This window comes from Branchiostoma floridae, chromosome 10, assembly GCF_000003815.2.
Source record: "Branchiostoma floridae strain S238N-H82 chromosome 10, Bfl_VNyyK, whole genome shotgun sequence".
Lineage (NCBI taxonomy): Eukaryota > Metazoa > Chordata > Leptocardii > Amphioxiformes > Branchiostomatidae > Branchiostoma > Branchiostoma floridae.
In genome coordinates this window covers 2,482,927-2,500,466 of record NC_049988.1, presented here as the reverse complement: position 1 = coordinate 2,500,466, position 17,540 = coordinate 2,482,927, and the positions used below count along the sequence as shown (strand labels likewise).

General features: G+C 41.8%; 1 long non-coding RNA gene across 2 annotated transcripts; it reads right to left on the bottom strand.

Annotated features, from left to right (window-relative positions):
- Positions 1-4,780: 4,780 nt before the first annotated feature.
- On the bottom strand, positions 4,781-9,542 carry LOC118423865. 2 transcript variants are annotated; one of them, XR_004832128.1, is made up of 3 exons: positions 8,795-9,542; positions 8,289-8,405; positions 4,781-5,261 (listed from the first exon to the last, which is right to left on the bottom strand). It is a non-coding gene; the product is annotated as an uncharacterized LOC118423865 (long non-coding RNA). The 2 variants fall into 2 exon arrangements; XR_004832129.1 differs by lacking the exon at positions 4,781-5,261 and adding an exon at positions 7,841-8,127.
- Positions 9,543-17,540: the final 7,998 nt, after the last annotated feature.

Genomic DNA, 17,540 nt, shown 5'->3' with positions numbered 1-17,540 from the left:
CCGAAAGAAACTTTGGTAGCGCCGTTCTGTGTTCTATCTAATGTGATTTAGAACCACTGTTCTATCGTGGTTCTGGTTTCACATGAGATTAGTTTTCAACGTGGCTGGTTTGACCATAGGCGGTAGGCTATCGAATTTTTGTTTAAATCAGTATCACTTTGTCGTACGTGTACCTGAGTAATGAACTCAAACAGTGTGTACTCGTTCAACAGAGATTCCCGAGAATCATACGCTGACTATCATACACTATGTTACTCGGTCCACTGAAATATTCCCGAGAATCAATTACACTGACACACATTGTGTGTTCGTCCAACACTGAAAGAATTCCGAGAATCATACACTATCATACACTGTGTATTCAGTCCACTGAAAGATTCCCGAGAATCATACACTATAAAACCGTGACAGAGTGTGTATTTAGTTCACTGAAATGCTGGCGGGAAATCTGAGTCTCGCATCTGATTAGCTAGCAATGACGTCATCGTCTTGTGCAGCAGTGACCCTACCGACCAGATATGGTACTGCTGGTAACGCTGTTCCCCAGAAATCGGACTTTACAAAATGCTGCGTATCTTCTTTATTATTAGACGTTGTGTCCCAAGGAATCTTACATGGCCAGTAAGTAACACCTAGATAATAAGTAGTATCAACATGTTCTATTTTATTGCGGCATGTTGCCGAAAACAAGGGCTTTTGAAACGGCGTTTCCTACCTAATCATTATTGTTCCTAACACCAAAGCGTTCGGAAGTCGGTGTTCGGCAAACTTCGGGTGATTTTGGCAATCGTTCGTATGTGTGATTCTTTGGAATCGACACTATGTTTGTGCAATCGCTAAGTGTCCAATTCTCGGGAATCTTTCCGTGGACCAAGTACAAAGTGTGTATAAGTGTACGATTCTCGAGAATCTTTCCGTGAACCGAGTACACAGTTTGTATAAGTGTACGATCCTCGGGAGTCTTTCCATGGACCGAGTACACAGTGTGTACAAGGAGGTCCTATATAACCTCCTTGGTGTGTATAAATGTGCGATTCTCCGTAATATTTCCGTGGACCGAGTGTACAAAGTGTGTACAAGAAGGTCCTATATAACCTCATTGGTGTGCATAAGTGTGCGATTCTCGGGAATCTTTCCGTGGACCGAGTACCAGAGTCGAATTTCTACTACAGCCAACTTATACTGATTTCATCAATGTTCCTGCTTAAAATGACAATTGTATTTTTTTCTGAGACCGGAGGATGGCTATGGTGTTTCTAACAGAACCCACGGTGTACCAACCCTTCCTCGATAAATACCGCACGTTCCCTTGCTATTCATCAGATGCAAAACAGGCCTGAAGGCGGTCATGGCATTTGGTTTTGACAGGTAAGCATCCAGGTGAAAGGTAAACATATGGGTGAAAGGTTAACATCCAGGTAACAGGTAGATGTTCAGGTAACTCAAGCATAGCATCAGGCACATCATGACTCAAGTCAATAGTCCAGCGCCATTTTCTGCACATGTCAACACAATGTGAGACGACCCCTTTCTGAACAGTATTTTTCTCATGAACATGATTGTTTAGAGTATATTTCTCTACGCTATGCTACGTAGACTTGTATCAGTAATTTTGGTTTTCTTGATGCTAACTATGTTCTTCTTAGAAAGTACTTGGCTTCCCCTCTCAACAAGTTTGGAAATCCCCCGGTCTAAAGTCGGACGGGGCTCCCCAGAGTAGAAACCAGTGGAACTGGTTTCAGTCTTGCACAATATTAAAGCACTGGCGGAACAGAGAATTACGAATATGTTTTACCCTGAATAAGTCTTTTGTTCCAAAGCTTTTGCTCTTTGCCCCTGCATGCACGCAGTGTAGTTTGTACGCAGTGGGGTGACTCGAGTCGCCTTGGGGAATCTCAGGTAGCAGTCTCAGAGTTCATGTCAAGGACTCTGTTGTAAACTCCTTGACTATTACATTATATCCCTACGTTAATGTAAAGCAATGAGTACTACTGACTTCTTATATGTTAATGCGATGTTAAGACAGTCACTGTTAAACTAATAGAGAGCAGAAAATATCAGGATGTTGCACATGGGATGATTGTTACCCAAACTATTGGGGAAATGGCAAAGCTGTGACAAAATCATTCCACACGGTGTCGAATCAAAATATCAATCAACCAATCAATCAATAGCTCCGTTACAGGTGAGTACAGTACGTTAGTGTGACGTCATCTTCACGAGAACAGGACAAAAACACGTTTGCGGCACGCTGCCAAGTGACATTGATCAATATAACCGCACAAACCTACGGCACTGTATATTCGGCACTATCAGGGGATAGAAGCTATGTACTAAGGGCGCAGGTCCTTTTCATTCATTCATTCATTCATTCATTCATTCATTCATTCATTCATTCATTCATCATTCATTCACCCATTCATTCATTCATTCATTCATCCATTCATCTTCTTTAGGATCTGCAATTTTATGACACAAACAAGTCTGAGAGCGTTGGGGTAACACGAAGCTAAGAAGCTGCACTGTCACAGGTGAAAGTTCATGACGGTAACATGAGAAGGTTCGTTCCAGCTCATTGCGTATATCTACTCTATATAAGGTCCGACGCCATTTTGTACCTGGTGCTGACACGACCTCACCAGGTGAGACGACGGTATTTTCGACCACAGTTTTCTCTCTCCTAAACCTGCTTATTTTACAGTACCTGCCTCTGCCAGGATGGTGACAGTAAGTGTACATTTTACGTACTTGTTGTGGGACATAAAACTAATAGAAGATGTAAAGTTTGTCCTCCCCTGCCCATGGAAGCTTCACAGTTCGATCAGTTACCTATTCTTTCTGCGCAGTGATTGACTCATCCATATGAAGCTATGGGGTGGTGCCTGGAGTCGCGCGAAGATGTGATACATATAACATTCCCCAGACTGAGTGGGTGGGTGGGTGGGCGGGCGAAAAAGAAAAACTGCGCTCCATTGTGCCTACCTCTTTTCCCTTGCCCCACTCCTTCTATCCCATGTTCACGTCTTCGACGGATTCCAGGCTGTGCGGATGAGTCCGTCAAACTGCATGTGAATAGTCTATCCTGCCTTTATATGGGATTGGGTCTTCGCCTAATATAGGCATCGCCAATCACAGCGCAGGAAAGATAGTTACCTATTCTTTCTGCGCAGTGATTGACTCATCCATATGAAGCTATGGGGTGGTGCCTTCCGTCGCGCCTCTTCTTTTTATTATCATTACCTGAGTTGCGTGGCATGCAAGCTTCTTGGTGCGTGTGTGGGTTCTAGGAGACCAACCGCTGACTCCACGCTAATAGGGAACGCGCGCGGTGTATACTCAAGGACGACAATGGACGCATAGTCAACATACTCAACATAGTCTATTGACAACTTCTTATGGAACCGTTCCATGATGGTAAACTACCAGCACCACACAGTGCGTGACGTAACCACTAGCGGACTCTACCACTTATATGGGTGGTGGTCCAGACCTACCATAACAATCACTATACAAAATTGGCGCTACTATTCTTCCTTCTTACATATGCATACCTCCTACTATTCCTAATCTCATCCTAACTTTCCTTCACTCCATCGTTCATAAATATCCATACCTCCTACTATCCCCAATCTCATCTTAACCTTCCTTGACTCTATCGTTCTCTCCCACTCTCATCCTTACTTCTCCCACTCTCATCCGCCAAGTTCTTCACACCATCATTCTCTATTCCTTTCTACCCCAACCTCCATTCATTATTCTTTTATTCGTGTCCTGCTTATCGGAAGTGAATCAACTACAATAAACTAATGTGCAGTCTAAAACTTTTTATTTCTTGCATCGCCGGCGGTCCTCTTCTAAAAACTACTAGAAGTGTCCTCTGTCAGATGTTGCAAACTCCAAATATACTTCCAACCCCATAAATAGAATAGACACGGTACGTAACAATGGTCTATTATCGCAGCAGATGTAACTTTCGTATAACGGATCTCTCCAAATTCGACGTACACAAATGGCCCAGACATATTGCAAGAATAAATACCCAATATAATCCCATTTCTCCCTATCAGAACTCGGGTATAAACAAAAAAAATGTCGACATTCGGTTTCAAATATTTGTTTCAACTGCCGTTTAGCAAACCAAGCTACGTAACATACATTGGGATAATTGTATCTAAACAAAAAAATCTGTATTGAAGTGTTAGAGTCCTCCTCACTACTGTTCTAGCTTTTCACTGATAACAACCTCTCTGGAAAAATCCACTAACCCTTGAATTGATACATACTTGACGAAACCAGTTTGGCCAATGCCGTTTTGCGCTGGGTAGCCAACCCTATATTACTAGGTCTAGCTTGGAAAGCATATGTGATAAATTGAAGACATTCTATTTTATGTGCAGCAAAGCCTTCATGTCTTCTATAAATAAGCCTTAACCCTGTGTGTGCCAATAAAGGCTGACAGTTAGAAAGTAAGCAGTGATCTTTTAATACTGGCTATATTAACCTGAAACTTTTATAGCGTCATCTTTGGACTCATTACAGCTAAACATGTCAGATCTACCTACGAAACAAAATTAGACTTTGGCCTAAATGTTTCGATAAAACGACAAAAATAACTGCTGCCTTTTAACTTTCGTGCCTCGTCAAGTTATCAACAAATTACTACCCAAGATACACGAACCTGTATTTATCCATGGCACTTTATATTAAACATGCTCCTTTTCAAATTACTTATAAACCATAAGCGCTGGAACGTACTACCAAGTAAAGAAAATGGAGACAGACGAAAACAGCAAACCGATTTAATAACTAGTTGTTTCTCAACATTACAACGAAAAACATGTCACTTCCTGGACAACTTCTGACGTTGATGTGTTCTAATTAAAAACAAGCAGATACAGTGGTCATCCCTACAGTGAACTCTAAGACAGTATAGATGTTCTTTTTTTTTACGAAGAAAGCGTTTAACAGACGCCCTCTAACATACTCTGTTACTTTAAGGCAAAATGGAAATTCAGGTCACAATTCGAACGTACGAGAGAGTAAAAAATTCTGGGGCTGTTGTCTCTCTGTTTCTGAATTTTAAGTCTGGTTTTAAACTTCTTGATCCCTTTGCTTGGCCACCATCCCTGCCTGCACGCCGTCCTCCCATATGGTTTGCTGCGTGTACTTCTCAGCTGGCTGGTGGGTCTAAGTTGCTGAACTTGAGGTGGTATTTTCAGACGTCCTCGCATCACACCCACGCGCGTTGTACTGAATGCTTCCTGTAACATATTTATCATATTGCATGTCCTTCGGGATGAAGGTATCCTTTCTCTTGAAAACCTGTACCACCTAACGAATACGTCGTTGGTTACGAATGTTCTACGACAATGTTGCTCTGTGTCTTGTACTTCAAAGAAAACGTACGTGTACCAAGAATCATAGCGATACAATAGCGTGTTGAAAAACGAACGAATGATACTCGTAATTAGTTCAAACTCCTTGCAGTTATACGTATATAAGTGCCAACTTTTAATCTTGTGCTGTCCGTCCTAAAACTATCCACGACGTACAGTACAACTATTCTCTACATTGCACACCGTAATCTTCACAATTGTCGGCCTCGACTTCAGTGCTTCTGTAGATATTTTCTCAATCGCGTTAAAAACTGCTTGCCGTTCTCGTTATCTACACGGGGTCCATCAACAATCTGCAATGCCACAAATCTCACCAAAGTATCGGACAGTCTCGGTATGTACCATCACGAAGTTAACCAAAACCTGTCGTAGTCAGCCAGCCAAACTGTACTATTCTCATTTCCTACATGTGGCTGCCCTGTCGCACGACCAACTATATCAGCCTAGAGTTGTCCCTCGACTTGTCAAGTAACAAACCGAACGAAAACCAAGTCCTGTTATCAGCCTGAAGCTGTCCAATAACTAATAGTACGGCTCCATAGCACACAAAAATTGTCCTTCAGTCTTAAACTCCACCTGTGGTTGTCCCACAACTTGTCGCATAACAAACAAAATAAAAAACTGTCCGCCAGCCATGTTACTTACCTAGGCTTGTCTAAACAACCTGTCGTGCGACCAACCACTAACACCTGGGTAACAAATTTGTAACAACGTATCGTGCGATAACAGAAAAACTGTCTAACAGTCTCTTTACTTCTCTAGTCCAAAAACTTTCCAACAGTCTTGCTGCTTACCTGGGGTTACTCAACAATCTGTCGTACAACAACACACAAAACTATCTAACAGCCTTTTTAATTCTCTGAGGTTGTCTAACAACCTGTCACACGACAACAACAGACAAAAATGTCCAACAGTTTTGCTGCTTACCTGGGGTTGCTAAACAATCTATCGTACGGCAACCCACAAAACTGTCTAACAGCCTTTTTACTTCTCTGGGGTTGTCTAACAACCTGTCGCACGACAACAACAAAACAAAAAATGTCCAACAGTCTTGTTGGCTTCCTGGATTTGCTCAACAATCTGTCGTACGACAGCACAGCGTCACAAAACTGTCGAGCAGCCTTTTTACTTCTCTGGGGTTATCTAACCAACCTGTCGCACGACAACAACAAACAAAACTGTCCAACAGTCTTGTTACCTACCCGGGGTTGTCCAACAACCTGTCATACGACAACAGCAAACAAAAAACTGTCGTACACTGTTGTTACTCTACCTGGCGTTGTCTCACTGCCTGTCGCACGACAACAAACCAAACTGTCCAACAGTCCTGTTACCTGCCTGGTGCTGTCCCACAGCCTGTCGCACGACAACAAACCAAACTGTCCAACAGTCTTGTTACTTGCCTGGTGCTGTCCCACAGCCTGTCGTACATCAACCAACCAAACTGTCCAACAGTCTTGTTACCTGGTTGGTGTTGTCCCACAACCCGCCGTACATCAACAAACCAAACTGTTCAATAACCTTGTTACCTGCCTAGTGCTGTCCCACAGCCTATCGTACATCAACGAACCAAACTGTCCAACAGTCTTGTTACTTGCCTGGTGTTGTCCCACAACCTGTCGTACATCAACAAACAAACTGTCCGACAGTCCTGTTACTTGCCTGGTGCCGTCCCACAGCCTGTCGTACATCAACAAACAAAACTGTCCAACAGTCTTGTTACTTGCCTGGTGCTGTCCCACAGCCTATCGTATACATCAACAAACCAAACTGTCCAACAGTCCTGTTACTTGCCTGGTGCCGTCCCACAGCCTGTCGTACATCAACAAATCAAACTGTCCAACAGTCTTGTTACTTGCTTGGTGCTGTCCCACAGCCTATCGTATACATCAACAAACCAAACTGTCCAACAGTCCTGTTACTTGCCTGGTGCCGTCCCACAGCCTGTCGTACATCAACAAATCAAACTGTCCAACAGTCTTGTTACTTGCCTGGTGTTGTCCCACAACCTGTCGTACATCAACAAACAAAACTGTCCAACAGTCCTGTTACCTGCCTGGTGCTATCCCACAACCCGTCGTCCATCCACAAACAAAACTATCCAATAGTCTTGTACACTTACCTGGGGTTGTCCAACAACCCGTCGTCCATCCACATACGGGACTATCCAAAAGTCTTGTACACTTACCTGGGGTTGTCCAACAACCTGTCGCATGACAACTACAAACAAAACTGTCCAACAGTCTTGTTACTTACCTGGGGTTGTCCAACAACCTGTCGCATGACAACAACAACAAAACTTTCCAGCAGTCTTGTTATCTCTCTGGGGTTGTTTACAGCATGTCGTACGACAACAGCAAACAAAAACTGTCCAACAGTTCAATTGTCCAACAAACTATTGCATGACACCAACCAGACAAAAAACTGCAAACACTTTTTTTTTCTACCTAGGGTTGTCCAAGAACCTGTCAAGCGAGAAACCCAACGAAAAGCAAATCGGCTCATAAACAAAAATCAAATCACCTGAAATCTCGCTACAAACTCGAGGTTGTCTGCCGACCTGACGAGCAACAAGATAACAACCTCTAGCTGAGATATAGGACACACCTTAGCAGAACTGCCGCAGTGGTTGACAGCTGTCCGAGCGTCTTGAGGCCTGGTCCCTCAGCTTTTCGGGTTGCTGAATGCTGGCTGGTCCACAAAATGCAATGCCCAGAATCGCCGAGCCTAACTTCAAAATTAAACAAAGCAAATATACAGAAAAAAACAAAGGAAAATACGTAAAATAAGGCAATACGTTCGAGTCCTTCCACAACAACAACAAAAAACGTGATAGGCAGACAAAGAAATATACCAAATACTGTCTAAAGCCTTTCAAACAACGTAACTCACCCATAGAGCTACCAGTGATAAGTTGAAGCCTCCGACTCTTTCTTGATAAAAAAAAGGTCGGGCTCTGCTCCGAGCGTGCGGAAACTGGAACAACGTTGTACCGCTTCATAAAGGCTCCTATGGCGAAAAGACGGGGTAAACGGCAGCCCTAGCGGTGGCTCAGTTGTATCAACATACCTAACTCAAATGAGACAACACAAAATTAATTATACCAAGCCTATTTTACCAAATAGAATCACTCACACCTGCGCACGCGAAACATGTGCGATGCGCAAACATATGCAAATTACGAGTCGCTAAACGAAATGAACGACAGAATAGTTGCTGACCAACAAAACACACCATAATCATACAAAAGGGGAAAACAGGAAAATAAAATCATGAAGGAACAAGAAAGAAAACAGCCGAGGGATCCACTAGAAAAAACAGCCAACGTAGGAAGACAAATCAAAATGGAAAATTCCACAAGACGCCAAAAATGGCGGCGAGCTCAAAACCTTGCGTACCTGCTTGGCTTGTAAATCCTACGCCCGTAGGAAACTACTCTATCTTCTCTGTTGTCGGCAATTTTCCCTACCCGTTCCCAGAAGGTCGTAGATATCGCAGACTTGTCCTGGTGAGTCTCACTGTCAAAAACAGTGTTACTGGTGCTCTGCTATGGAACGTCCGCCTCATTCACAAGGCTGCTGCGTCAGTCATGCTGGGGTCGGCCGTGCCGGCGGTGTCACTTGCCTTCTCCGTCGACGTCCTTTCAGACAGTACTGCATATACCTGTGATGTCTAACAAACGCCCAAAATAAGCGTCTATTCTCGCAGTGAGGCATTCTTTCTTCCATAACCCATACACAATGCCCGGCACGCCAGTGTCTGCGAGAAGAACGGACCTCAGCATGACAAAGAGCGATACACGTGCAAAACGCAGACAACTCACATTCGTCCCTACGCAGCAACAACTTCTCGCAGTTTCACAAAGCAAAATAAAATACGAAATCTTCATGACACTGAAAGGGCAATCTTCGAATTCTATACTCCCTGTAAACGCAAACGAGGTAAATACTCGGTCTCTCTTCTACACCCCGAAAACCTGCTGGCGGTCTTTCTGTGGATCTTCTGTGTTTCCGTAGCCATGGCGTCGACGAACCGGCTGTGGGGAGGAGTCCGTCAAACTGCATGTGAATAGTCTATCCTGCCTTTATATGGGATTGGGTCTTCGCCTAATATAGGCATCGCCAATCACAGCGCAGGAAAGATAGTAGGGCCATTCCGCTGCCATTTTAGTCGGGACATTCCGGATGTGACGTCAGCAGCCCCTGATTTAGTAGGGTACAAGGAAGGACGAAGTTGTGACGCCTGTTCTCAGTAGATGTTCTGTTGTGACTATGTCCCCATGGCTTATAAGTGACTTCAGTGACTTAGCCTTGATCCCAACGACTAGACTATAGCTACAGGGAATTATTTTGTAATTCTCCCAAGACAGGAGGATACATATCTAACTGTTTAGACATGTAAGAAGGCAACAAAACCTAAACTATTCCCTTCATTAAACGTAATCGATGTGGCCTAATTGCCAATAGCAATTGTTCAACATATTCAAAAAACATATTATTTTTATATCGTAAAACACACTAACAACAAAGGAGTATTACTATATACTATATCACCGAAGGTATCGTGTGCAGAACGCATATACATTACGCGATATTGACAACATGTGTCAGCTAAAAAGAATACAAAGTAGTAATATATACATAGACGGCAGTGAATTTACATTGTTAAGGTGATTCATTCAGAGTTTTTTTTTTTTTATCTGAACATTCTCTTAAGTCGTGTTTATATTTCCTGGTTATAGACAGACGACTATGGACTGGTATGAGGATGGGGATGTAGATAAAGTCCAGAAGGGGCTGGAGGAAGGACGGGACGTCAATGCAGAGATTGTGAGTACCACCAAGAGACGCGGAGAGGTTCACTTGAGATTGATTCTAAATACCATCACGTACGCTTCGTGGAGAACTCTATTATGTATAACGTCAAATTTTATCATTCCACAGCAACCCCGAGACCTCTACGTTAAAAAAAGGGAAAATCCACTAAATGTAGAATCAGAACAATCAGAATGCAGCGATTCAGGTGTTTAAAGTATTCCTGAGAAGATTTCACTAAAAGGCGTTTTTTAATGTTTGGGGTGGAAATAGGAAGGTCATGTTATGAGGGCTACCAACTGGTGAAAAGTTGTAAATATTGTATTGATTGTGTCGAAAAGGTTGTTTCTTTTATCCTTATAATGGCGGCAGTTACATATAAAATTTGCTTTATCTCCCACTGCATCCGTCGCACTGTATTTGCACAATCTATCTTGAACTGACAACTTTTTATCGAGTCAATTCTAATTTTATTTTGCTTCAGTATAAAGTTTTGCAACCTTCACAACTCTTATCTCTGTGTCATCCAAATTATTGTTCGGATTCTATGTTGTTTTTGAGTTACTAAGTACGTCGAATCGAAGACACACAGGGTGTGTAGTACGCCAGCACTAGTCTTTTGATTCCAGTCATAGTAATGCATTATAAGCGAGACATGTTCGTTTTTATCCACAATACTGAACAGGAACTCAAGTTCATGCAGAGAGTTGTCGTGTAAATGAAACAAGGATTTTTTAGTCAACCTGAATATTTGAGGAAAAAAACAACATGGTTACGTTAGACGTAAGGTCACGTTCGTGCGTATCACGTAAGATTCGAGTATGTCACATACTAGTAGTAATTTGTGCGTAACACATAAGGTTTGTTCATTTTCGGATACTCTGTAGTGATTACTGCGGTTTTCATAAGATCCGTGCATTTTCGCATAGTGATTCGTTCGTATCACGTAAGATTTGTACGAGTTTCATAAAGTTTGTGCAAATGCTTACTAGGCACAAACACTGGCCTTAGATGGGCACTATGAGTCGGAGGACGTGCCCGTACCAGCGAACCCTTCTCATGGCTGCAAGGGAGGAGGCAGGAAGTTGACCGGTTAGCTCCCTGAGTTCACTGTTCCGCACGTGCTCGTGCAAAAGGGTGCCCGTGATCCTCCTCAGAGCTCTAGAGTCGAATCTGTCGAGCCGGGCTGCAAGAGTGTCGTTCAGTGGTCTGTTCTCAAAAGCCAAACGTAGTGCGGAAATGTGGTCGGTGTCCCCTTGTCCGGCCGAATCCGAACCATGTTCGGTGATGTAATTCGAACCGAACGATTACGTAATTCGATATGAACCCTTTCTTATCAAATGTGTACAAAATTAATTCGTGTGATTATTCAATGTTTTTCACTGTGGTGCATTCTCAACCAAAAATTTAATAAAAATAGTCGTTTATGATGTTTTCGACCCCCCCCCCCCCGAGTAATCCTAATTTCAAACAAAATACCCTCGGATAAAGAATTTTTGCGTAGAACAGTGAAACAAACACCACTTTTTTACACCAAAATGTGTACTTCTAACCCAAATTTATAGCAAGTAAAAAACAAAATCAGAAGTGTTCAATATGTTTCAAGTAGCACTAAAACTGTTTAAAGGTTCATTGAAGTGCAACGGGCCAATTAAAAGTTACATTTATATGTATATAATACTAATTTACTACAAGCATGAATCGCCTTAAGTCAACCGAGAGTTGACGTTAAAAAATCATTCCAGTTTACTTAGTTTCTGTGACTCACATTAACGGACCTTTGTTATCAACGCGTATATCAAAAGTGGTATAAAAAAGAAAGTGGACACAGGAACCAAAAGTTTAAGTGTCGCTACAAACAGATCACCTGACACGAGCCTGGGACATACGGAAAATTCACACTACTGCCATGTAGCAAACATGACCGCAAAAGTTGCACTACTATTAGACATTGCTTGGAGAGGAGTGATTGATGATAGTATTTTGTCTGATGAATAAGTTTCACCAGTAACGTTAACCTTTGATTTTTCTGACCACTGCACAAACACACAGAAACATGTTTAGAACTATTAGTCATGCATTCTCTGTTTAAAAGCTCCAACCAAAACATCTTACCTTCTCGAAATAAAGTGAATGTTTACGACTTATATATTGATAGTTTTTTCGTTATATGTCCACATTTATACCCGCCTCATATTAGGCGCGATTCGATCGGAAGACTACTTTACGAGCTCTAAATGACATTTTCGTGAGTAAGACGTCCTGTGTTCTCACGATCATCTTGCGATGTTTAGGGATCGTCGGAAATTTTCAGGAGTCTTACGACGGTCGCGGTGCAGCGAAACATGTTCTTAACATAAGCGACAAGTCGCAGGAGATCTCCGAGATCGCAGAGCTCGTTACCGAGTCGCAGACCGTGTGTGCAAATCGTGCGTACCTTGCAAGGGTATCGATCAATAGTCTTGCGTCAATGTAACGACTGATGACCGATAAGCGAGCACAGACATAGTTATTATTCATCGAACGCAAATCGGATGGCGAACGCCCGTTAGTCGGGCGAAGTTCGGGCGACGTTCACCCGACTTCCGATTGTTAACAAATATAGAATTTCTGGGAATGTGAGGGTAATTCTTACATTGTGGCCCAAGTGGCAGTATGTAGGCTGGCTTTGTGACACACTTTCCTTTCTTGTGTCATTTCTATTATGCCCGCGCATTCCATTCATTGGTTCCGACAACAAAATAAGCAACATTTATTGATCTCTTGCCTTTTTTGAGGAACGTTTTGCATTCCCTTGTCCGCGTGCAAGAGGTCATGGGAGGTTCATTATCATAGGTTTATTCACCGTCGATTGCACGAGGCTCGCTTACATGTGAGGGGAACAGGTTTTGGGAGCTATGTCCAGTATCAGGGTGAAGTGCACGAAGTTAGGGTGTACGAAGTTGTACGAAGTTACAACCGTTTCTTACTGGTTTTGAGGCTATATCGGGAGTCACAGATGACGTCAAAACATTAATTGGATGACGTAATCTAACTTCGTACAGTAGGCAGGGTAAGGTGTCAAGTGTACGAAGTTGTCCGAAGTTGTGCAAAGTTACGTGACGTCATCTAACTTCGGACAGTGGGCAGGGTAGGTCAACAAGTGTGCAAAGTTGTCCTAAGTTGTGCAAAGTTACGTGACGTCATCTAACTTCGGACTGTGGGTAGGGTAGGTCAACAAGTGTGCAAAGTTGTCCTAAGTTGTGCAAAGTTACATGACGTCATCTAACTTCGGACAGTGGGCGGGGTAGGTCAACAAGTGTGCAAAGTTGTCCTAAGTTGTGCAAAGTTACGTGACGTCATCTAACTTCGGACAGTGGGCAGGGTAGGTCAACAAGTGTGCAAAGTTGTCCTAAGTTGTGCAAAGTTACGTGACGTCATCTAACTTCGGACAGTGGGCGGGGTAGGTCAACAAGTGTGCAAAGTTGTCCTAAGTTGTGCAAAGTTACGTGACGTCATCTAACTTCGTACAGCAGGCAGGGTAGGGCGGCATGTGTACGAACTTGTCCAAAGTTAATTAACACATAGTAAAAACTTGTATATGTGTAAATAAGATACACACCACTCACGCTTATAAACAAATAAAATATAGATGCACATTAATCACCACAAAATCAATGTTCATGCATTGTAAAAAAATTCATTTATTTCAAGTCTTTTTGTCTTTTATTTCTCCTCTTAACGTTATGTCCCACCAAAAACACAGACTTTTTAGATCTCGATCTAATCACTTTTATATTTACGTCTCAACTTCCGACAATTTCGGTAACCTCCCGTCTTTTTATACAAAGTTTGGATGACGTCATAATAAAGATGACGTCATAACTTCGGACAACTTCGGACAACTCCGTACACCCCCGGGCTGACTGTCCAAAGTTAGGATGACGTCATGGTTAGCGTGACGTCATAACTTCGGACAACTTCGGACAACTTTGGACAACTTCTGACATCTAACTTAACTTAGGACAACTTCGTGCATTTCACCCTGATACTGGACATGGGTGGGTTTTGGGTGAAAAATACGCAAGACCATCTTAAGATCTTAAAATCAGCCGACCTTCCTGCGATCGCGAAGTACGTCCGAAGATCGTATATAATGTGAGGCGGGTATTACCACACTTCAAAATACTGCATAAAATTTCCGCAACTTATAGTCTATGCAGCTTGCCAAGCGTTATGCAACATCCACACGTACACATTCTGCAACAGCCCTCTTTTGAGATTCAAAAAGTAGTCTTACTGGTTCTTTAAATTTACATGCACGGCACCACTGTGGGTCATGACCTTTCCTTGTCGTTTTCTGCCCAAAAGATACTCGCAGAATTTGCCTCACATGATGGTGAAGTAAGTGGAGAAACTTCAGCCTAAACTTTTCAAGCTTTATTGCAGGTAAATGCATTTTTCTTTGATGAGGCAGTTTAATGTAAACGGTAGAGGCAGTCCCATAGCCGTTACGTGGGCAAAGGTGCAGTGGTTTGTGACCAATATTATCTGGGACACTGTGTGATAAGACTGAGGACATTGATCGCAAAGTCTCTAGTAAGCCCTTTTCTAATGCCTGTTAATACAGTTCCACCTTTATCCGTCGTGAAGCCTACATCCCTTGTTTTTCAGAACGGGGTGTTAAGGATCTCAATCTTAAGATGGAGTCTATTTGCAACTTTTCCATTCTTTACAAATCTTTGTGGAATGTTGGTTGAAATAGGCAGAGAAAAGTCCGTATTTCTTTGTCAAAACTGTTGCCTACAAGCTTATGATCACAAAAACAATACAGTAAAAAACCGAGGTCAAGTTAAGAGACGTGGTAAGAAAGCAGATCACCCCCATCAACCCCCAGAAAAAGTTGTTTTGGTATAGTAGTTGGGAAATGGGAATTAGCTACAGAAACATAAGGTAAGAAATTCCTCGAATGAGTGTGAACAGCTACGGTTGTGATATGTATTGTGTTTATTCCCACTTTTAAAGTTTATCAATTTATCAAATTTGATTCTGTGTGTGCATGTGTATGTCTGTGTGTGATTTAAATCAAACACACACACACAGAAACCAATCACATACAGACACACACATAAATACAGACATACACACACACGCACACACACACACACACACATACACATCCACATAAACTATCTACACACAAATATACAAACATAAACACACAGCCATTATTTTCCACTGCCACGCAGATCAAAGCTTTGCCTTTCAGTTAGCTCGATTTTGTGGGCCGCTGCACAAAAGAAATAGCGCCTGATGCTGTCGATTTTGTGGAAGGCTGCACAAACTAAAGCACAGCCGGATTATTACGATTTGGCAAAGTGATCAGCCCTCAATACAGAGTCAACGACAGGACACACTAATCACCAGTGCTCTGTTGCCGTATGGCCATAAAGCTAAAGATTTTGTAGAAACTTTGCCAAAGTTACTGTCTGTAAATGTCTGTAAAGATAAAACCCTTGATGGCAAGGGTAAAAAAAATCGGTTTGGCACATATTTTGCACTGTGGTAGTACTTGGTCTACAACCCCTCAATATACCTTTCTTTTAGATCAAAACTCATTGTTGTCATGGTAACGGGCCAACAAAGTTCTCGGTCCATTTCCCAAATTTTCGCATCTCAAAAACACGGAAATCGGCTTACTTTGTGGCATTGTCACTCCAACACCTTTTTTTGTTGTATCGTCAAAACAAAACAAGATCTGAATTGACCATTATTTTTGCTTCTCAAAAATTGTTGTGACATTTCTAACAACGAGATAAAATTGAATACTTGGGCAGCATCAAAACAACACAATGTTTAAAGCTTCAAAATAACGCAATTTTTAGCAAAATTTGTAATGCTATAAGTGGCGCTCTGGTAATTTTTTGCATTTTGCCACTTGCAGTGGCAAAATTCCTTGTGGCCAGAGTAGTCGCCGTTGTGATGTTGAGATGTTGTGATGTTGAGATGTTGTGATGTTGAGATGTTGAGATGAACGGACCTGTTTAAAATCTGCAATGCATTTGTATACTTCTTAAAAGCTCTGTCATGAGTCATTGTTTGTGGTCCGTAATGGGGCCTGATATTTGATTAGATTAAATGAATGAAGTATAATATTCCTAAGATTGATGCAGCATATAATCAAATTATTGCTCTTACATTTTAATGTTGTATTACCAATTCATAAAGATGAAATGTTTTCCAAATAAATCGTATATATGTATGTATATATATATATATATATATATATATATATATATATATATATATATATAACAGTTACATATAGCCTATCCCAGATTCCTTTGCGACTTAGTTAATATTAAATAGTAGGATTTCCAGTGCGAAAATGGAAATTGCCACGATTTGTCATTGATCGCCCTGTATTATCGAAAAAGAACTGGACCTTCTAACTTACCAATTTTGTAGTATGTACTATGGAGACCGTGACAATGTAAAAATGTTAAAGCAGGGGGTAAACGATTGCTGAGATATCATTTTCTGAAAAGTGCACTAGGATGCAGGGAAGTGACTTCCGGGTTCAGGGGTCACTACACAAATACCTCTGACGTCAGCCTGATTTGCAGAGCTACGGTCCGTGCGACCCGGGATCGAGTCCAGGGGAGGGTGATTTTCAATTGTTCTTGTTTCCTTTTTTTCATCCATTTAATATAAACAATAGTTTCAGCACATTCCAATAACTAGAAAAAACCGTGTACACACGCAAACCTTGGCAAAATGCCAGCTTTTTTAAAGCACTTGTTTGGCTTGAAATTTGTACCCTGTATAGATAATTTGTATATCTATCAAATGCATTGTTGCAAAAATTTGGCGTCTTGTTTGATTGTCACGGAGTTTTTCTCAAAAGTTGGCCAGTTTTTTCGTTTGTGACGAAAATTGTGAATTTTGGCCATGTTCAAAGTACTACACGTGACAAAGTAAAAGAGAATTCTAACTCAACTTCTTGTCAAAGGGCGATCTATGTATTGTCTATATAATAAATGTTTGAAGAGTATTCTATCGTGATGTTTAGTAACGAAGTTACTCACGTAAGTTAGTCAGGTGGTCGTTATTGGAAGTAGGTCACTTCTTGAAAATTTTAGCCATGTACTCTACAGGACATAGCAAATTAGAATTCTGATTCAACATCTTGTCAAAGGGAGACCTATGTATATGGTAACGTAGCAATCGCACAGACACCGTACGTAAAACTCACTTTTCACTCGCGCAATGAACGATGCACGCAACCACTCACGTCTAGGCGTGGCATGCTTCATAATACAACACTTATATTCTTTATTAGCAGGAAACT